Source organism: Papio anubis, chromosome 5 (genome assembly GCF_008728515.1).
Source record: "Papio anubis isolate 15944 chromosome 5, Panubis1.0, whole genome shotgun sequence".
Lineage (NCBI taxonomy): Eukaryota > Metazoa > Chordata > Mammalia > Primates > Cercopithecidae > Papio > Papio anubis.
The window spans coordinates 120,036,739-120,057,336 of NC_044980.1; the positions used below are offsets into that span (position 1 = coordinate 120,036,739).

Genomic DNA, 20,598 nt, shown 5'->3' on the forward strand with positions numbered 1-20,598 from the left:
TTCATTATATTTGAGAATTACTATGCATGAGGACACCTCTTCATGCTTGAGATATATCAGTAAACAAAATAGGCAAAGATTAAGAAGTTCATATTCTAGTGGGAGAAAGACATATCAAACAATAAACATAAGGAATAAGTAAATTACATAGGATAATAGAAAGTGAAAAGTGGTATTAAAGAAGAAAAGGTAAAGCATGGTTAAGGGGATCAGGTGTGTTGGGGAAGGGGTGGTGGGCTACAATACTGAATAAGAAGGCTCATTGAGAAGATGAAATTTGAGTAAGATGTGCAGGAGATCAGGGAGCAAGCCACACATTCCAGGGAGAGGGAACTGCAAGGGCTCTAAGGTAGAAGTCAGTCTGGTGTATTTGAAGAAAAGCAAGGGGACCGAAGTACCTGAAGTATAGAGCAAGAGGAGAGCAGAAGATAAAACCAAGAGGCACCGAGAGAGTGTAGTGGATACCATGTGCACTTCAGGACCAAGGCACTCATTTCCCCAGGTGTTGGCTGTAGATGGCTCCTAGCTCAGTTCCTCATCTGGAATTTCTTCAACAGAAAAGAATTTCATTCCCAAGGTTATGCTGTCTCCCAGGAGCAGACCACATCCAAAGACTGTCCTTGAGGGATTATAAGAGTTGGGTGCCCTTGCCTCAATTCAGGCCAGCTCTGTGGGCCTGTCATAACTATATCACAGTCCACTGGTCCTTCTGCCCAATTCTGCTTTCCTCACTTCCTTATAAGTGTTACTCCTGAGAGCAAACCCAAGAAACCTCCTGCCTACAAATCTCCATCTCAGAGGCTGTTTTCTGGAGAACAAGACTTGAAACAGAGGCATTGTGAACACTTTGACTCTAAGATGGGAGAACATGGGGGCTACAGTAAGAGAGAAACATGATCTAACTTATGTTTTAACAAGATAACTTTAGCTGTGGCACTTGGAGTGATTGGTGGAGAGTTAAGGTCAGAAAAAGGGAGAACAATAAAGAGACCACTGCATTAATTCAGGGGTAATGATGAAGGTCTGGATAGGTTGGTGAATGTATTTTGAAGGTAGAGCCTATAGAATTTGCTTATAGTTTGAATGGAGGGTGTGAGAGAAAGAGCAACTCAAGGATGACACCAAGGTTTCTGATATAAGCAAATGAAAGGGTAAAGATGCCATTTGCTGAGATGGGGATGAAAGGGATGAATTTGGGAAGAGCAGACTTTTGGAGGGAAATTAGGAGTTAGGTTTTGAACGTATTAATTTTGAGATGCCCATCTGTGAACCAAGTGGTGATGTCCAGGAGGCAGTTGGGCAGAGGTCAAGGCTGAAGATCTATATTTAGCAGTGGTCAGTAAAGGAATGGTATTTATGGCTCTGAGCCTGAATGAGATAGTCTACAAAGTTATTGTAGCTGGAAAAGAAAAGTGATCCAATGACTGAGACCTGGTGGTTCAAAATTTAGAGGTTGGAAAGATGTGAAGAAACCAACAAAGTAACACAGAAGGAGCCACCAGAGAGAAAAAAGGAAAACTATAAAAGTCTGGTATCCCGGATGTCAAGTCAAGCAAGATGTTCAATGAAGGGAAGAAAATGTTTCTGACAATTGGTTTCAGCAACTTGGATCTCATTTTATTACCTTGAAAAATAAGAGAGCAGTATTAATTTGAGGGTTGGGAGCCAAAACCCTGATTAGAGGAGATTTAAGAGAGAATAGAAGGAAAAAATGTGAAGATACTAAGTTTAGAAATTTAATTCAAGGAGTTTACAGTGAAGAGAATAGCTGTAGGAGGAGGACCAAACAAAGTTCTTTTTTAAGTGGAAGAAATAATATTTGTGAATGCTGATGGGAGTACTCTTGTTGAGAGGAGAGAATTAATAATGCAAGAAAGAGAGGGAGAAATCCATGTCATTTGGGAGGCCCAAGGGAATGAATTTAGTGCATAAGTGAGGAGGATGGCCTTAAATAAGAGTGTGGTCAATCCATCAGGAGGGGAGGCAAAGCACATGACCAGACATGAAGGTGGATGACCAGCTGTAGTTGCAGAAGTTTGTGGAGATTCTCCTCTAATTGCTTCAGTTTTCTCAGTGAAATAGGGAAATGAGAAGCAGGGTCTTCAACTGACAGTGAAGATGAAAGAAGAGATATTGGACGTTTGAAAAGAGAGAAGGTCACCATCTAGAAGAATGGAAGAGCAAGTGAACTAAGGAGATATAATTAGGTTGCTGGGTAGTGCCAAGGATCCACTTAGTACTAGTAGTCATGAATTTAGAGTGATGCTCATTAATGTTTGCTAATGCTTTAATTTCTACTTTTCTCCAACACATTAAATTGCACCAGTGCCACCATGGAGTTTGTGGAGCGTTGGACTGAACCAGCATTGGGATTTTGCCAAGTGAGTACAATGCAGCAAGAGAGGAGCAAATGAGTTGAGTGTATGGAAGAAATTACCATGATGACTAACCATGGTATTCAGACCAAGTAAGGAGGGAGGCAAAGACTTAAAATGTTGAGGAACACGAAAAGGTTAGGATCAATGGATTTGGATACTGATATATTAGGAGAATTATTTGAGTTGACGGTCCAGACTGAGTGAACAAGAGAGTTAGAAAAATAATTATGGATGAGTGAGGTGCTTGAAATTGGGATTATGGAGAGGCTGCAATTACTGATCATGACAAAGTCTAAGTTATGGCAATAGTAGTGAGTGGCTGAGGTAGGATGGAGAACATGTTCACTGGAGGAAAGGTGATCCTGGAACTGAGAGCCCAGGATTGTTGAAAAGATCATCCACAGAGAATACTAAAATAGCCAAGAATTCTCAGAAATAGTGTTGGAGTGATAGCGAGCCACCCCTCAGCCACACCGGATCTCCACGGGTCATTTCCAACAGCATGCGAAAACAGCAATTCCTCCCACCTCAGAAAACTCTCCTGTGATCTTATATCCCTGTCTAATTACTGCCTCATTTTTTTGCTGCAGTTTAGAATAAAACTTGAAAGACAATACTCTGCATCAAATACTTCTCCTTCCATTCTAATTTGAACCCTCCCCAAATAGACTTTCAACCCAGCACTCCACTATAGAAAGAGACTCCAGACATAGCATCTATAAAATCAACCAACCTGGAAACTTGACGGAGTAATACATGCACAGTACAACTGATCTGATGCAGGATGATGGTATAGACAAATCACTTATCTGAATCAAATCTGCTTTTTCCCTCCTGACTAGTTGATATCAAATGATCTGATCAATCTGTTTGTCTTTTCTATTTCTATTACTTTAAGGATGAAAATAGCAATAACTTACTAGTGTTTACTTTTAATTCGATCATGAATATGTGGGCAAAAGAGTTTATATATTATTATATTGTATTAAAATAATATCCACTGTTTTCTTTCAAAAACACTTGGCTAAATTATTGTAGTACTTGTGAACAAATGAATATTAATTTTAACATGAAAACATACACAATTTTTTATGAATCTTCTTTGTTAAATATGAGAAAATGATCCTGTCATTCAGGAGGGGTGGTGTTGTAAATCATAACATTTGCACTGATTAAACATTTGCTGCTTCTAAGTAATTCTGCATGATGATTCAGATGTGCTTTCTCTCTGTCAATATTACTTGGTACCTGCATTCATTGGAGGACAAAATTCATACAAGATGCAAAGAGATGCTCTTCATGATGCTGGTTCGGTTTTATTAATACATGAAGTGTGTGCTCAGCGAAGTCCAATATTTGCCTGGCTTTTGTTCACTTGTCTTGGTTTCATAATAGCATTTCTCCAGTGGTCCCCATCAAGTTGTGTGCTCATAGTCTCTTAACTGTGTTTCTCCCTAAGTCTGATGTCTTCCTGTAATATGTATTCATTACCTCAGTTGCATTCCCATTTGCATTTGAGAAACACTCACCTTATTAGCAGGGCTACTACATACACACGTGCAGTTCGTGCACTGCACAAAGGCTCCCAGCAGAGACAGCATGTGAGGCTGAAATTCAGGCATGCCGTGATCTCTGATTCCTGACAGTGTTCTGTAGCCACCAGAGAAAGGAAAGATTCCTGCTTATTTTCCCAACTAGAGGCATGCATTTTCCTCATTTTGCAGAAAACACCGTATGGGCTTATAACAACCCTGCTTATGAGACTTGCTGAGAGGAAGAGCTTTCTTCGCAGGAGAGAAACAACAAAGGGCATATACTTGCTTCTTAGGACTCCTTTCCAAAGGGGCCTTGGGCATGCATCTGGGGCTCAGCCAATCAGGTGCATCAGTTCTGGGCTTTGAATTGGAACCTGGGATAATGGAGAATTCTTTTGGCAGCTCAGGGATGTCAGCAACCTCCTATTCCCAGAGGCAGTGGTTGCCTCAGAGTCAGTGTCCAGGGCTGGAGGCGTTGATGGTGAGAACTCCAGCATCTGGCATCCAGTGACAGGGCTTTCCCAGACCAGTTCCGAGGAATGATTTTAACTCTGGGAGCAGAACTTCATTCTGTCCCTGCACCATCTTCCTAACCTAGTTTTCCAGCCCTCTGGGTGTTATACTCAGCACCCAGCAGCTTCTCGATAAATTCCTTTTCTGCTTAAACTACTGGAAGTCAGTTTCTTTTGCCGTGTAACCAGTTTATTGGAGAGTCAGTGGGATACTAACATGAAGCCCTTTTATTACATTGTTTTCAGGCATGCTTTGATGTGACTTTTGTGTCCCTTCACAACGTCTCAGGAAGTGTGTGTAGCATTTCAGACATTTTCAGGTTTAAAAAGTTAAGTTTATAACTCGAGTCTCACCTTATATCCACTTTTTCACTCTTCCTGTCAGTCCAGGTGTGACCAGGGGCCAGTGGCCCTGCCCTGGGGGAATTGTGTGTACAGTGTTTCTCTCCTGCTCCTCTACTTCCTGCTCTTCCTTCATCTTTCCTGTATCTCCTGGAGTGTTGGGGTCTTGGAGCAGAGATAAAGGAAAGGACAGGCATTTGCTTAGCTGCTGCTGCTGTGGTGTACATAGGATGGCCAACTATGCCTGTGGCAGATGTCTGGACACTGCTGAAGGGCAGGGCATGGGCAGGCTCTTCAGTAGGCCTAGCAGGGGCCCCGGTTGCACAGGCATCTGATGTGGGTGATGACCCCAACCCAAGTTCTTCTGCCCCCTCCTCCTTCAGCTCCCACTCCTTGGCTGTGTTCCTCCACTAGCAGGCAACCCTCTTAGGTAAGGTCAGGACAAGATTGCTTAAGCCCAGATACCTCTTGTGGTATTGATTTGGCCCTAAGGAAACTCAGGCATTCTTGCCTCACCCAACGGTGGGAACAGAAGCTGCCCACTGTCTCTTTCCAATTCCTTTCCTTCTGTTGAAATATGTGGGGAGAGTAAATCTGCCTGGCCCACCTCACGGAAGTCTGACTAAGGTTGGAGATGACTGGCTTCTACCTCTCGCTAGCATTCTTCATCACTGTGATTATTTCTCTTGCTTCCCCCTCCATTTTTACTTAACTTGTCATAGGAGGGAAGAAATATTCCTCTTACCTCTTATATGTGGAGCAGAATAAAAAGTCACCAGTTGGGTTGATGACTCCCACATGGAAGGAATTCTGATGACTCCTCTTGAGTTTCTTAGTTTTTTCCTATAGGGGAAAAGGAATAGGGGTTGAGGTGGCTGTGGCAGTGGTTGCTGGTGGTGTTGAAGTTGGTTTTCTGATGCCTTTTATTAAGTCCTTCAAGGAGTGGATTTGGATACACATTAGAATATGCACCAGTTATGATTTACTCTCTGAGACTATACCCATGGTTCCCCAAAATTGAAATCCCATTTACTTTCCTGCTATACTTGTAATAAGGGCCTGACTAATTCATGACACTGTGTCCAGTATAGTTTATTGATGACTTAGAATCTATTACATTGGTGCAAAAGTAATTGCAGGCTTTGCCATTACTTCTAATTACTTTTAATGGCAAAACCTGGAATTACTTTTGCACCAATCTAATAGTTTCTTTTCCCAGTGGCATCCTGTTTTCTTTTTGGGACAATATCTCCTCTCCCCACTTTTCTATGCTCCTGGAAGGATGGTGTATCAGGCACCTGTCCCACTGTGGAAGTTTGAAGGGCCAAATCCTTCCTGTTTTCTTAGAATAGTCAGGAGGGAGTGCAAAACCTAAGTTAAGCCAAATGAATGCTCTCTCCTGTGACTTTGATCTTGAGAGCATGATGTGAAAACTAAGGAAAGAAATGGTTCAAGTTCATTAATCTCAGCAGGGACAGCCTGACCAGATTGGTTCAGTTCTGAGACCATGGCTTTGATTCTTTTCTTCCCAGTCCTCTAAAGGGGTTCTTGCTCGTTTTTAACTTTGGTCCTCCCAGTTGCCCACTCTTCTGGAATCCTTCAGTGTTGTTTTTATTAAGTTAGTTGGAGTTGGTTTCTGTTACTTGAAAAAAAGAACCCTGACTGATACAGTATGCATTCATACTGCAGACAAAAGAAGATCACGCTACAGGAAATGTTTTTTTCCCCCTGATACTTACATCATTGCCATATTCACCTTCAGTCAACTTTTGCAACTTTCTTTTCGCACACATTCATAAGTCATCATTATGCAGAATACTTAGATTTATTTATTCCAAATTATAATAGATGTATTCACTGTATCAAATGTTGAAATTAAAAAACAAAGCAATTCAGGAAGATATTCATGTCTTTACTTCTGTGATTCTCTGGTCTTGGTATATGGAAGATAAATCCGGTTTCTTGCTGAACTACTTCCAAGCATGATCCCACTCCACAGTAAGTCTACGTTTACAAGAATATCCTAGATAGGCATGCTGCCCCAATACACCAGCAAAGCTTTTACAAACTGCCAGTCCAGACACATTTGGGAGTCCTAAAAGTAATTTAACATTTAACTAAAACAATACAGAATAGAACTTTGCTACTTAAAGTGCAATCCAAGAAACGGAAGCATCCACGTAGGAGTTTGCTAAAATGCAGTCTCCACCCTGGATACTGAATCAGAACCTCATATTTTTTTTTTTTTTTTTTTTTTTTGAGACGGAGTCTCGCTCTGTCGCCCAGGCTGGAGTGCAGTGGCCGGATCTCAGCTCACTGCAAGCTCCGCCTCCTGGGTTCCCGCCATTCTCCTGCCTCAGCCTCCCGAGTAGCTGGGACTACAGGCGCCCACAACCGCGCCTGGCTAATTTTTTGTATTTTTAGTAGAGACGAGGTTTCACCGTGGTCTCGATCTCCTGACCTTGTGATCCGCCCGCCTCGGCCTCCCAAAGTGCTGGGATTACAGGCGTGAGCCACCGCGCCCGGCCCAGAACCTCATATTTAACAAAATCTCTAGCTGATGAACTTGCACATGAAAGGTCGAGAAGCATTGTTAAAACATGAGAGGGCATTACATATGGTAAGAGTAAGTGTTGAAACTTGTTCTAATTATATACTTACAAAGATAAGAATTTGGTCATAATGAAAAATGTCCTTCTTACTGTGGATCATATTAAAACTTTTTTTGGGGAAAACACTAAGCTAGGGGAAATAAACGAATGAATTTGGAATCCCATTGTTGCCCTTTTCAAACTAAGAATACCAGGATTGCCTTACATCTGTGAAGACATATTACATGAAGAAGACAGAAAAGTACTCCTAACTCCTGATACAGGGTCCAAGGCTGCAAATACAATTTCCTCATCCATTGTTCTGCTCTTCCCTTTCTTCCTCCACTACCTTTAAAAGACAGTGATCTTTTCAAAAACCTGGACAAAAGTCATACTGGAGAAGGGAGCTTAAAAAAATGTCTAGGACTAGAAGAAGAAGACTGAAATGAAGGCATCTGGGAGGAGACTCATGGGCCAAGAACCCCACCTTTCTAATCCTCTACGTCCCTTGGCTGAGACCTATGGCTAAAGACACGACCTCTTCCAGTCTTGCCCGCATTTGTGTTTTGGGGAGAGAGAAAGTTGCGTACACACAAGAGCTTTAAGGCTCCTGAGCATTTTTTTTTTCAGTGCAGATTTTCAGTGACTATGGGGAAAAAGTGTTTAAACATAGCACAATTGTGAGATTTGAGGAACCACAGTGAGCAATCAGAAGACCAGAATAAACAGATGTAGTTCTGAGGCAGGTGAAGTGGTAGAGCATAAGCTTTGAAGTCAGACCCAGGGTCAGTCCTCCCTCTGCCACTCACTAGATATGGGATCATGGGCAAGATAATTGATCTCTCTGAGCCTTTGTTTCATTACCTGTAAAGCAGGAGTAATTATACATGCCTCTTGTTGTTAGAATTGAATGAAGTAAAAAAAATGATAACCTTCTGCCATACTTATGACTTTACACTCTGCAGAAACCCCCACTTCTATTTTTTTAAGTGGGAAGAAGGTAAACTCTGTGAACTCTAGTCTATTGCTGTAACTAAGCAAGCTTTTAAATCATAGATTTAGAAGCATATTTGAGAGCACTACTGAAGGAAATTATGGGTATAAGAAGCCAATCTTGTTTGCTAAGAGGTAGAACTGGTAGGTTGACTTAGTTTTCTTTATTCAAAATATTAGCAGACAGGTAAATGGAACAAATGAGAATATATCTGGATTTATAAGGTAATTGAAAAAATATCCCATGAAATCCTTGTGGATCAGATGAAGAAAGTAGACTGGATGTAATAATAGAATTGTAGAATTTACCAGCAGTTGAATGACTACACTACACTATGTGAATAAATATAAATGGAGAAGAAAGTCTGTTAGAAAATGCATTTTATTTCTATCTGCTTCTCCATGTCTAATAATTATTTGCCTAAGAGCATCATGGCTTTCTGATCAATTCCAAATGTCATGATTCAAGCTGGCTAGCTAATATACTAGGAAAAGAATTAGCTCCACTAAGCCCTTGACAGGTTCTAAAGATGGACTGCATATACAAAAATGGAATTCAATAGAGCTAAATGAACAGTCTTATAAAATTACTGTGAAATTCTCAACTAAAAATACAAATAATATTTTAAGAAGTCAAGACTAATAGCAAATATGAGAAATAATTGAAATTTTAGTAGATTATAAATTCTGTGTTACAACAGAGTGATATAGTTACCACCAACAAAGAAATCTACTTAATCTAAGATTGTATTGGTAATGTTATAGTGTTCAGAATAAAGGTAGTAAAAATTAGTAAGGAAACAGAAGACTTGACCAACAGTGTCAACTAATGAGACCAGTTGACATTTTTAGAACAATCTACCCAATGGCAGCAGCAGTTGTACATTCTTTTCAGGTGCACATGAACCATTCACCAAGAAGGACCATATTTTTGCCATAAAGCAAGTCTCAGTACATTTAAAAGCCTTGAAATAAGATGAACCTTCTCTCTGGCTGCAATAAAATTAAAACAAATAATAATATATCTGAATCCCATTACTGGGTATTTAATCAAAGGAAGCGAAATCAATGTATCAGAAGGATACTTGTGCCCCATGCTTATTGCAGCACTATTCATAATAGAAAAGATATGGAATTCATGTAAGCATCCATCAGCTGATGAATGGATTAAAAAATGTGGTATATACACAAAGTGGAATACTATTCGGCCATAGAAAAAAATGGAATAGTGTTATTTGCAGCAACATGGATGGAACTGGAGGACATTACATGAAATAAGCCAAGTACAGAAAGAGGAATGTTACATGTTTTCACTCATATGTGGGAGCTCAGAAAGTTGATCTTTTGAAAGTAGAAAGTGAAATAATGGATACCAAATGTTGGGAAGAGTGTGTGAGTGAGAGGGAGACATGAAGAGAGGTTGGTTAATAAGTGTAAACATTCAGTTAGATAGAAGTTATAGCTTTTAATGTTCAATAGCAGAGAAGGGTGACTGTTGTTAGCAGAGAAGGGTGATGTGTTGTACATTTCAAAGGAGCTAGAAGAGAGGACTAGAAATGTTCCTAACACATAGTAATGATAAATGCTCAAGGTGATGAATACCCAAGATGCTCCCTTCGTAACATACTCTATGCATGTAACAAATATTCACATATATTCTGCAAATATGTAAAACATTATGTATCAATAAAACAAATACCTAAAAAATTCCTTGAAATTTGGAAATTAAATAACAATGTTCCATATAACCTATGGGTTAAAGAAAAAATATTTTGAACTATGTAAACAGGTTATCAAAATTTGTGGAACATGGTTACAGTAGTTATTAGAGAGGAGTTTATAATTTTAAATGCTTATATAAGAGAAAAGAAATCTAAAAATCAATGAGTAAAAATTTGACTTTAAGAAATTAAAGAAAAAAGAGAAAAATAAATCTAATGTATATAGAAGGAAGGAAATAGTAAAGGTAAGAGCTAAAATCAACAAAGTAGAAAATGTGTAAGTAATAGAAAAAAATCAGTGAAACTAAAGTCTGATCCTTTGAATTGATTTTTAAAAATTGATGAACCTCTAACCAGACAAAGAGATAACAAGAAAATAAAAATGTAGACCAATAATATTAATGAGTGTAGACACAAATATCCTGAACAAATTTTGGCAAATCAAATCCAACGGTGTATCAAATGTATAATACACTACATGGACCAAGTAAGCTTTAACCCAAGAATGCAAGGCAAGTTTAATAAATAGTTCAATTAACTAACAGAAAAAAGGAGAAAAACCATATAATAATTTCAACTGATACAGAAAAACATTTGACAAAATTCAATAGTCACTCGTGGTAAAATAAACAATTTCGAATGAACTAAAAATAGAAGGAATTTCTCAATTAATAAAGGGAGTTTAATGAAACAACTAACATCCTACTTAAAGGTACAAGACTGATTGCTTTGGTTTATGATGAACAACAAGGATGGGATACTAAATTTTGGCATTTGTATTCAATGTTGTACTGGGCATCCTATCCAGTGCAATAAGGCAAGACAAATAAAAGAAGCAGAGCATGTAGAAAATCCTAAGGAAACTGAAAAAGAAAAACTACTAGAACGAATAAGTAAATTTAGCCATGTTGCAAAATGTGAGGGTACTGCACAAAATTCCACTGTATTTCTCCATACTAGCAATGAACAACTGGAGACAAGAACTCAAAAATAATTCCATTTATGAAATATCAAAAATAAAATACTACGGGATTCATTTTTAAAATTATGTATAATACTGCTATGTTGAAAGCTACAAAATATTGCTGAGAAGAATTAAAGAATACCTAAATTAATGGAGAAATATAACATGTTCATAGATTAGAGGAATCAATATTGTTATGTCAGTTCTCCTTAAATTGATCAGTGGATTCAAGGCACTCTTAATTAGAAAAGTGAATTTTTATAACATTGACAAGCGAATTCTGAAATTTACATGGAAGATGAAAACCAAATAAAAACAAAAGCAGAAGAGTTAAACATATTTTGAAAAAAAAATAAAAGCAGCACAACTGGAAGACTTATTACACCTAAGTTGGAGTCCTACTGTAAAGTTAGAGTAATCAGAGCAGTATAGTTTTGGCATAGGAATAGAAATATAGATCAAATGAAAGGAATAATGAGTGAATCCTGAAATAGACTCACTCATCCATGGCCAATTGATTTTTAATAAAGGTATCCAGTTACTCAATGGGAAAAAAGGTAATCTTCTCAACAAATGGTGACAAAACAACTGGATATCCATGTGGACAATAATGAACTTCGGCCCTTACTTCATACCATACACAAAAGTTAACAGCAAATAGATCGTAGACCTAAATATAACAGCTAAAACCATAAGCTTCTATAAGAAACCATAGAAAATCTTCATGACCTTGGGGTAAGCAAAGATTGCTTATGTAAAACCTAACAAGTATAACCACAAAAAAAACCCCACACTTGATAAATTGGACTTCATCAAAATTAAAAACTGCTGTTTGAAAGACACTATTAAGAAATTGAAAGACAAGAAACAGACCGGGAGTGTATATTTGTTATATATATATATCTGACAAATGCCTGGTATATAAAGAACTCCTACAACTCAATAATAAGAATCCAAATACTTGATTAAAAATTGGGCAATAAATTCAGACACTTTATCAAAGAACAGCTGGCATGAGAGCACATGAAAAGCTGGTAAACATCTTTTATTGTCACCATCATTAATCAGTAGGGAAACGCAAATTAAAACCATGATGTGATACCACTATATACTCACTAGAATGGTAAAAATAAGAAGACAGAAACTACCCAGTTTTGATGAGGATGTGAAGCAATTATATCTTACTGGTGAGAATGTAAAATGTTTTCACTTTGGAAAGCAGTTCATCTCTATATATAGTTAAACACACAGTTACTGTATTAATAATTTTACTACTGTAAGATAAGAAAAATAATAATGTATGTCCATAAAAGGACTTGTTCAAGATTGTTCCTAGCAGCTTTATTCATAATAACCCTATATTGAAAACATCCCCAATGTCCATCATTTGGTAAACTGGTAAACAAATTGTGGTATATCCATACAATGGAATACTACTCAGCAATAAAAAGGAACAAACATCAGATACAGGCACAACATTAATGAGTTTCAAAAACATTGTGTAGAGTGAAGGAAGTCAGACACAAAGGAATATGTAAGTGATTCCATTCATATGAAATGCTAGAAAAGACAAATCTAATCTGTAGTTACAGAAAACAGCTAAGTGGGCCAAATATGGGGTGGGATAGAGGTTGACTTTAAAGGGGTGCAAGACAACCCTCTGGGGTGATGGAATTGTTCATTATCTTGATTGAAGCAGTGGTTACATGTGTGTGCATTATTCAAAACTCATGAAGCTGTACAATTAATATGAGTGTAATGTATTTGTAACTTATGACCCAATAAAATTGATTTAAAAATTAAAAGGAAAGTGGGGTGACCAAGTTTCATAAAGCAAAATGTCTTTGGGTAATAAGTGGCATGAACTAACGGCCAATTTCCTTAGAAAACAGCCAAATGGATTAATCACCTCTAGAATTATTTGTGCCTGTGCTGCCCAGATCAAAGTTCCAATTCCTGGCAGAGAGGGTCTGAGGGGCTTAGCTTAGGTCAGGTGCTCTCTTCTGGACAGGGAAAAGGTGGACCATCCTGACTGAGCTTCCCGCCCAGACTGCTGTCCTTGTGGCAGGGGTGGTATCTCAAAGGTAAATGGAGGTACTGTTACCAGAGAAGGGGCAATGATGACTGCTAAACAAACAAACAAACAAACAAACACCAAAATAGTCTTCCCCTGCGTGTTCCCAGGGAGAGTAAAGAGGATGGTGAGGGGCTTCAAACATATCTATGTTCATTCATTCCATTCATTTATTCACTCAAACATAATACGGAGTCTGTACTATTTTCCAGGAGGGTTATTGAGTAGGGACGCGAATGCTCTTGAAGTCTCTCTCTAAAAAAAAGAGTTCTTATTAATGGGAGGAAGAGAAGCCTGGTAGGAGACGATTATCTGGAGTGGTTATGGGGCGCAGCCTGTTTTTGTTTTTTGTGGGGAGAGGGGGATAGAATTCAACGACATAAGAAAAAACTTTGCAGCAATCAGATTTGTACCTTTTGGGGTCCTGTAAAAGCTGGAAAACTCTTTAGTCTGGAAGAGGAAGATGGACAGACAGAGAAGCAGATTCCAGAATTCACGTCCTGTCCAACCCACAAATGGAAGAGCCCGTTCATGGTTTGAACATTCCATCACTGGGCCTCCCGGGGCTTCCTCGGCGAGTCGGCAGAGGGAGCCATTCCCCAATAAATCGCCGCGCGAGGCCTCGGAGGACCTGGGGGGATTTTCTTGCGCGTCCCGGGAGTTTTCTCTCCGCCCCGCCTTGATAAAGCAGACTATCCCACCCTCCACCCCCTGCCTTCACCTCCCCGCCCCACCTTTCCATGTACTTTGCTGCCGCATCACATTCTCTGGCACGGCTTAATCACCATCCTTTCTGGATCCCACCTTTGCGCTTTCTCCCCTGACACCACTGAGGACCCGCCGTCCGCTCCAGTTGGCCGCTCGGGCGCGGCCACCATCCCACAAATCCTTACAGAGGGTCTAGAACACCTCCCAGGGACTTTGACGAGGGACTCGCATCCAACGTGGGTTGGGAATCAGGCGGGCACCCACTCTGACACCCCTTCAGTCACCTCCTGCGGTGACCCCAACATTTGCTAACTTCGCGACCAGGCCTTTTGCCGGGTCACCCACCAGGCGGTAGAAGCCGCTCAGGCAGGGGCGACTCACGATCGAGGTGCAGGAGTCGGGCCGGGAAGATCCTGCGTGTTGCGCTAGGGACAGAGCGCGGCGCCAAGCGACAACCCCCCAGCGGCCACTGTCCCGGCAGCAGCAGCTGCAGCAGCGGCAACTGCTCGAATCCCGGCCCCGGCTCGGGTTACCCACCCCCCCTGCCCCCCCAGCATCTCGGGCCAGACAGAGAAAACCTTGTTCAAGTTTGCAGCAAGTACTTTCCCCGTGCGCAAAACTAGGGGACTGGGAACGCGCTGAGACGTTCCTCTTTCCCGCGTCTCCACCTTTACGCCTGAAAGAAGACTCCCAAAGATCGCTTTCTTCTGGGACACTGCTTGGACGCTAACAGCGCTGATTGGAACAGATTTTGTGTCTTGGCTGGCCTTGGGTGAAGACCGGGGAGAAAAGGCTGCGCTGCAATTCTCAAGATCTCTGGACTTGGGTAAGAGTTGGGCAAACTCAACCCGGGCGGCTGCTGGACCTTGGCCGGACGCCGGAAGGCTTCTCATGGGCGGGGGGCACATTTTCCTTAGCCAGGGTACCGGGGTGCGACGTGAGGTGGGGCGAGATGGGCTCAGTCTGCGTTTGTCATGGGCTTCTCGAGGGTTTATTATTGTTTGCATTTGGTTTTGTTACATGGGATTGTGTAGGAAAATCTTGGAGTATTTTTGATGGAGAGACATCCTCATTACGCATTTTATTTTGCATAATTCCTACTCTTGTATTGCCTTGCCCATGTTTGTTTCCTTTTGCCGAGGGATATAGCTGGTTGTAGGGAGATTTGTGGGGAATCGGACTGAGGTTGAAAGGCAGTTTCAGCTGGGCCCTTTTTTCCAGGTCAGTTGAACTTCCTCTCTGGGATCTTCACTCTTTTCTAAACTTCTCTTTCTCCAGTCCTTGGTATTCAGATTGTGCAGATAACGCTCTAGGCTTGCGGGATGCTCCCCCTTCCTGAGTTCTCAACGATCAGTAGGGATGTGAGGTCGCAGTCTTAGACCAAAGGGGCCTTGTCAGTATGCTTGGCTCCTTAGGGAGTGCTGGGAGGGACGGTTTTTCAAGTAATAGTTAAGAAAGATAAATCTGGTGTTATCTTTTTCTCTTAAATTCCTTTGTTAGAGGACTTTTACGCCTGGTTTAGGGAAGTGTTTTGTCCTTATTTTTCTTTCTGGAAGTATTTTCCTTAGTGACACTACTGAGTAAATGAATGATGGCAATATCTTGCTGCTTCTTTAGAAAATATGCTCGTGCAAGGATCCACATTCTTTAGGAGAAAGTCAAAGCTGGAGATTTTATTAGCCAAAATTAGCCATTATTATTGTTCTTAGTCAGTGATAACCAGGCTGTGCCAAGGCAGAAGAGAATGACATTTCTTCTTGGTTCTTGCCTTACTCCTTTATATGCTGGGACTCCCTTTGTGTATAGGTTTCCCAAATAAAAATGCTTCATTCCTTATGGACAAAAAGACTGGAGTCAACTTATATTATCCAGAAATGTCATCTTCCTAACGTGAGTGCTCCAAGAGGTCAGCTTGCTGGGAACTTTTAATTTTACCACTGAGAGGTCAAAGAGTTCAGTTGGTAAACTCTGGGCACGCGCCAGCCTGGGTTCAGCTCACAACTCTGCCACTTTCCAGTTGTGTGATTTTTGGGGTAAGTTACTTAACCTGTTTATCCACATATGTAAAATCAAAATGATAATAATAACACATCAGAGGACTGTTAAAGGGATTAAATAAGTTAATGCATGTGAAGGACTAACAAGCCTGACACATAGTAGGCATGAATTAGCTATTATTATTATTGTATAGCTAGCATTAACTATTGTTATATCCCTCTAGTATAGCTTCTATTAGCTGTCAGTAAGTGTTAGCTATTATTCCCATTTGGATGGACTTTGAAGGCTGTGCTCATCTGTAAGCTTCACTACCACCTATTGTCAAACTTAGCTCAGACATGATCTTTGTATTGCTCTTTTGCTGTGGCACTTTCAGTAGGAAAAATAAAGGTGCATGTGGCAGAGCTGGAATTTATAGCGTGGTGGGTCATGGATACTTGGAACAGGTGATGAGGTGGGAATTCTACACTCAGTTCACAGCCTGTATACCTCCTTGGAAATCCTTTGCATTAATATACTTTCTGTAACCTATTTTTTAGGGGTCACTTACTTGTTCAGTAAGTATTTATTAAACATCTATTACATGTCAAACACTGTTTTAGGTTTTATATTTTAAAAATGGCTATGTATGAGTATTGGCTTTATGTGCCTCCGCCATTTCAAGTGTGTGACCTAGCACTCTATAGATTAAATCCCAAGTATTTTTAGCCACACAATTTCCATACTCGTTAAAATGCACGTAAGAGCACATTAAAAGTGCATATCATTGAGAAATTGAACAAAATATTCCCTATGACCTCAAGCAGATTGCTTTTCTCCATTTAGGCATCAGTTTTATTATGTAGAAACTTGTATTGAGAGGTGGGGAAAGAGTGGAATAATCTCCAGTGTTCCTTCTGGCTCCAAAATCCTTAAATTAGCTGCCTTACTTCATTGTTGGCTGTTTTTGAACCCCCTCTTTTCTCTTTAGCTTTTGTTTTAGGTACATAAATTATGTTACTTCCATCTTTGCATATTACTCAGAGTGAGTAATAACATCGATAATTAATGAAAAGGGAAAAGCATTTATCTCTGTCTGTATTTCACTAAATATTCTCAGACTTTGGTTTATACCAGAAGCATGAAGTGGGGAGATTTGTTAAAATATTAGAGTGAACTATGAGGAATTGTTGATATTTGACCATTTTTGACCTAAATAAATGGCAATTTTGTATGGTTCAAACTATATAAACCTTAACCCCTTCTGCCTTGATTTAGATGTAGTAAGTCTTCTGTGAGTTGTGAGAAGTCTGCATTTTTACAAGTTCCCCAGGTGATTCTAATGCAAAACCCAAGTCACACGCTCATTTAGCAGCAGTGAATTTACCTTCTTTGGGATTGTCTGCTTGGTCTAATAGTGTATTTCTAAAATGCAAATCTGATCATGTTACTCCCTTGTTTAAAAATCTTTGGCAGCTCTCTGGATGGTGAATGTCAGTGTTACCTGGGTGCATGTTGAAAATATAAATTCCAGGGCTTCACCCCAGATGTAAGGGCCAGTAGTCTGCATTTTGAGATCTCCAAGTGAACCTGGTAGAGGTGACCTCAGATCACATTTGGAAAAACACTGACTTGTAAGTCTCACCTCCTTACCATGATACACAAGACCACCTTTGCAGCACTTCTTAGGGTTATTTTCTGCTTCTCTGGTCCCCAGCTCTCCAGCCCGCACTGATCTTGATCTTGTTACTGTCTCAAGAATACGTTGTGCACTCTCACTCTTCCATGACCCAGCTGTGTGTGCTGCTCCTTCCGCTGACAATGCCTTTGACCCTCTTTCCTGTCTAACTAACCACTTACCACCCATTCATCGTTTAAGACACTATTCAAATCCCTTTGAAGACTTTCCCTCTGAAGCTTCTCTCAATTCTCTCATAAACTTAGCGATATGTCAGTGAGTTCCCATTCTTGTGGATAGCTTTAATATAGCATTTCTCACATTGTATCAGCTATGTTTATTACCTGAATGTTTATCCTGAACGGATTGGTGAGTTCATCATTCCTTATTGTAAGCTCTTATACAAGTGACTGACCCATTACATAGTTATGTAATAAATGCCTAAAGAATGTTGGAGAAAAGTAAATGGATGAATGATAGTCAACATTTTCTTAGCACATTTTGTTAGCACATAAAGTGGTTGGGACAGTATTGTATACATATGAAGGGTGTGGAAAAGCCAGTTGAGAATTTCCAATTTGGCTGGACATAGACTAGGGAGTTAATAACTTCAAGTGGGGCTGGGCATGGTGGCTCACACCTGTAATCCCAACACTTTGTGAGGCTGAGGTGGGAAGATTACTTGAGGCCAGGGGTCCTAGGCCATCCTGGCTAACATGGCAACACCCTGTCTCTACTAAAAATACCAAAATTAGCCGGGAGTGGTAGCACATGTCTGTAATCCCAACTCCTTGGGAGGCTGAGGCACAAGAATCACTTGAGCTTGGGAGGCAGAGGTTGCAGTGAGCTGAGATCATGACACTGCACTCCAGTCTGGGTGACAGAGTGAGACTCTGTCTCAAATAATAATAAATAATAACTTGGATTGGAAAAGGACAAGACAAAATATCCAAGGAGGACTTATGAAACACCAAATGTCACTGAATTAATGTTACATGTTGAACATTATTGCAGGACGTATAATGAAGAACTGAGCTTATCCTTTAGGATGGTTTTGGTTTGGTTTTTGGAATGACAGTGTCAGAGCACTGGAATGGAAGTGCCAATGCCAATAAAAATAACCAACTTTGCTCTGTGCTTTTCCGTTTATAAAACACTTCTGCCTCTGTTTTTGATTAGAAACATGGTGACTGGTTCAATACTGTCTTTCCTTCTTTCCTGAAAGGACACATTCCTGAAAATAGGTCTGAAGATTGTATAAAAGCCTACGTATTATAAGGGATTCTGGCCCTAGAGAGCCAAATATATTATGAAATCTCTAATTATGCCTTGCTATTTAGACACAGCATTCAGTGTATATTCCTTTTTCTAATTTTTCTTTCTTTAAACTTTCCACAATTTTGGTTATTTTCTCCTCATTTCAACAACAGTTGACCAGTTCAAGTTCAATAAATGTCTGATTCAGATGAAAAGATTTGCCATTTTTGGCATATCTAATAACTTCTACCTTTGTCTTACTTGAGTTTATGAGACAAACACTTCTCATAATTACTATTAGGCTTTTAATTTTCCCATTTCCCATTCACTTTTTTGTAATAATGAAAATATGCAATAACATTTGAATAAGTGTATGAATAATTCTCCAGGTAATGACAAAGATGGTGATTCTGCAAAAATTGAACTATTGGCTTATGGGCAGCTGCACCATAAAATAAAAACAAAAAAAGTTCATTCATTGGCTGGCATCTGAGTGTCAACACAGGGCAGGGAGGTAGTAGCATCAATAGATGTAGTACAAATATCCACATTGATGGACTTCAAACGAAGCAATATTGAGGACTGCCTATGCTCTCACTTTTCTCAAGCGTGTGTACTGTACCCAGTATCTGGTTTCAATAGTTTAGTTTTAAGAATTAATGTAAGATTCACTGGGTTCTGTTGATTTGTCTTCTTTTAAAATTTTGTTTCTGAAATGAACTTTTTCTAGCTTAGTATAAGCCTGTATCATTTTCTGCCAACCTTTGGAAGTCTTTTACCTGGCCTCCTAATCTCTTTATTCAGTTATTCATTCATTCTTCATATCTGAATGTCCTGAAATTTTAATTTATCTTTTGTCTCTCTTTACCATTTTAGATTATTGTTCACCATGATCATTCTAACTCTTTTTAAATATAGTTATTGCAGAGGACTAATTTAGAGCATTTAATAAAAGGATTTCTCATACTATGAGGGAAAAAAGAAGGTACAAACCAATGTTATATTTTACTTTACAGAACTTTATTTGTGGAATGGCAAGTCACTGTGTGGATGTTATTTGATAATACAAACTGTGGCATTAGCCAATCTGGAAAGTGTGAATGTGATAATGCATCCTGTTATTATGGTTGTTCATTTTTAGCAATTTCCTCTCATTTCATTTCTAGTAATTTATCCTCCTAGATAAAGAAACTATGTACAGCATTTAACCACCTCAATTTCCTACTCAGAGGGCAATAAATTGTACCCCTTCCCACTTCTAAGACAAAGAAAACAGTATTTCAGTATGGAAAACTTCATCTTGATAGGTACATGTGCAGGATATTAGCATCTGTTAAAAACATCTTATCTTTGGGAACATCCTAGAGGATGACTAAGTACCTTGTCATTAACGTCTCGTCTGACCCAGATGAGCTGTACAGATTTGGCTGGTTCTCAACATAGCCACAGGTGGTGGTTCCCAAGATGGATCTTTTGAATACCTTCTGCTGAAGAATTTTGTCTTTTTTTAAGAAATAATTTTTTGATGGCAAATTGAAAACCAAATCACACAAATTTAACTTGTTCCTCACGGAGTGAAATAGAACTATGAAATTTTTGCTTGGTGGCACAGAAGACTAGTTGTACAATCAAAACAAAAAAATTTAAAGATCCACCCCTATTGACATCTTGAGAAAAGTACTTGAGTTTGGATGAAGAATTGATAAAAAGATGTGACTTGGTTCTTTGAAAAAGTAATAGGTTGGAGTTATACTTTTTGTTCCACCAGTTTTTTTTTTTTTTTTTTGAAATGGAGTTTCATTCTTGTTGCCCAGGCTGGAGTGCAATGGCGCAATCTCAGCTTACTGCAACCTCTGCCTCTGGGGTTC

The 20,598-nt window shown here is 39.6% G+C and overlaps 1 protein-coding gene across 4 annotated transcripts in view; it reads left to right on the forward strand.

The window, feature by feature from the left end:
• The window catches only part of MEGF10 (multiple EGF like domains 10), a 375,350-nt gene that overhangs the window by 191,378 nt on the left and 163,374 nt on the right, over positions 1-20,598 (forward strand). Inside the window, exon 1 of one of the 4 annotated variants that reach the window (XM_021940185.2) lies at positions 14,317-14,644. The exons of 1 other annotated variant lie outside the window; for it this stretch is intronic. The gene's annotated coding sequence lies outside the window, so the exon portion shown is untranslated. Of the gene's footprint in view, positions 1-14,316; positions 14,645-14,673; positions 15,040-15,063; positions 15,852-20,598 lie in introns of those variants that run through there. 2 more of the 4 variants (XM_021940188.2, XM_021940187.2) reach the window with 2 other exon arrangements.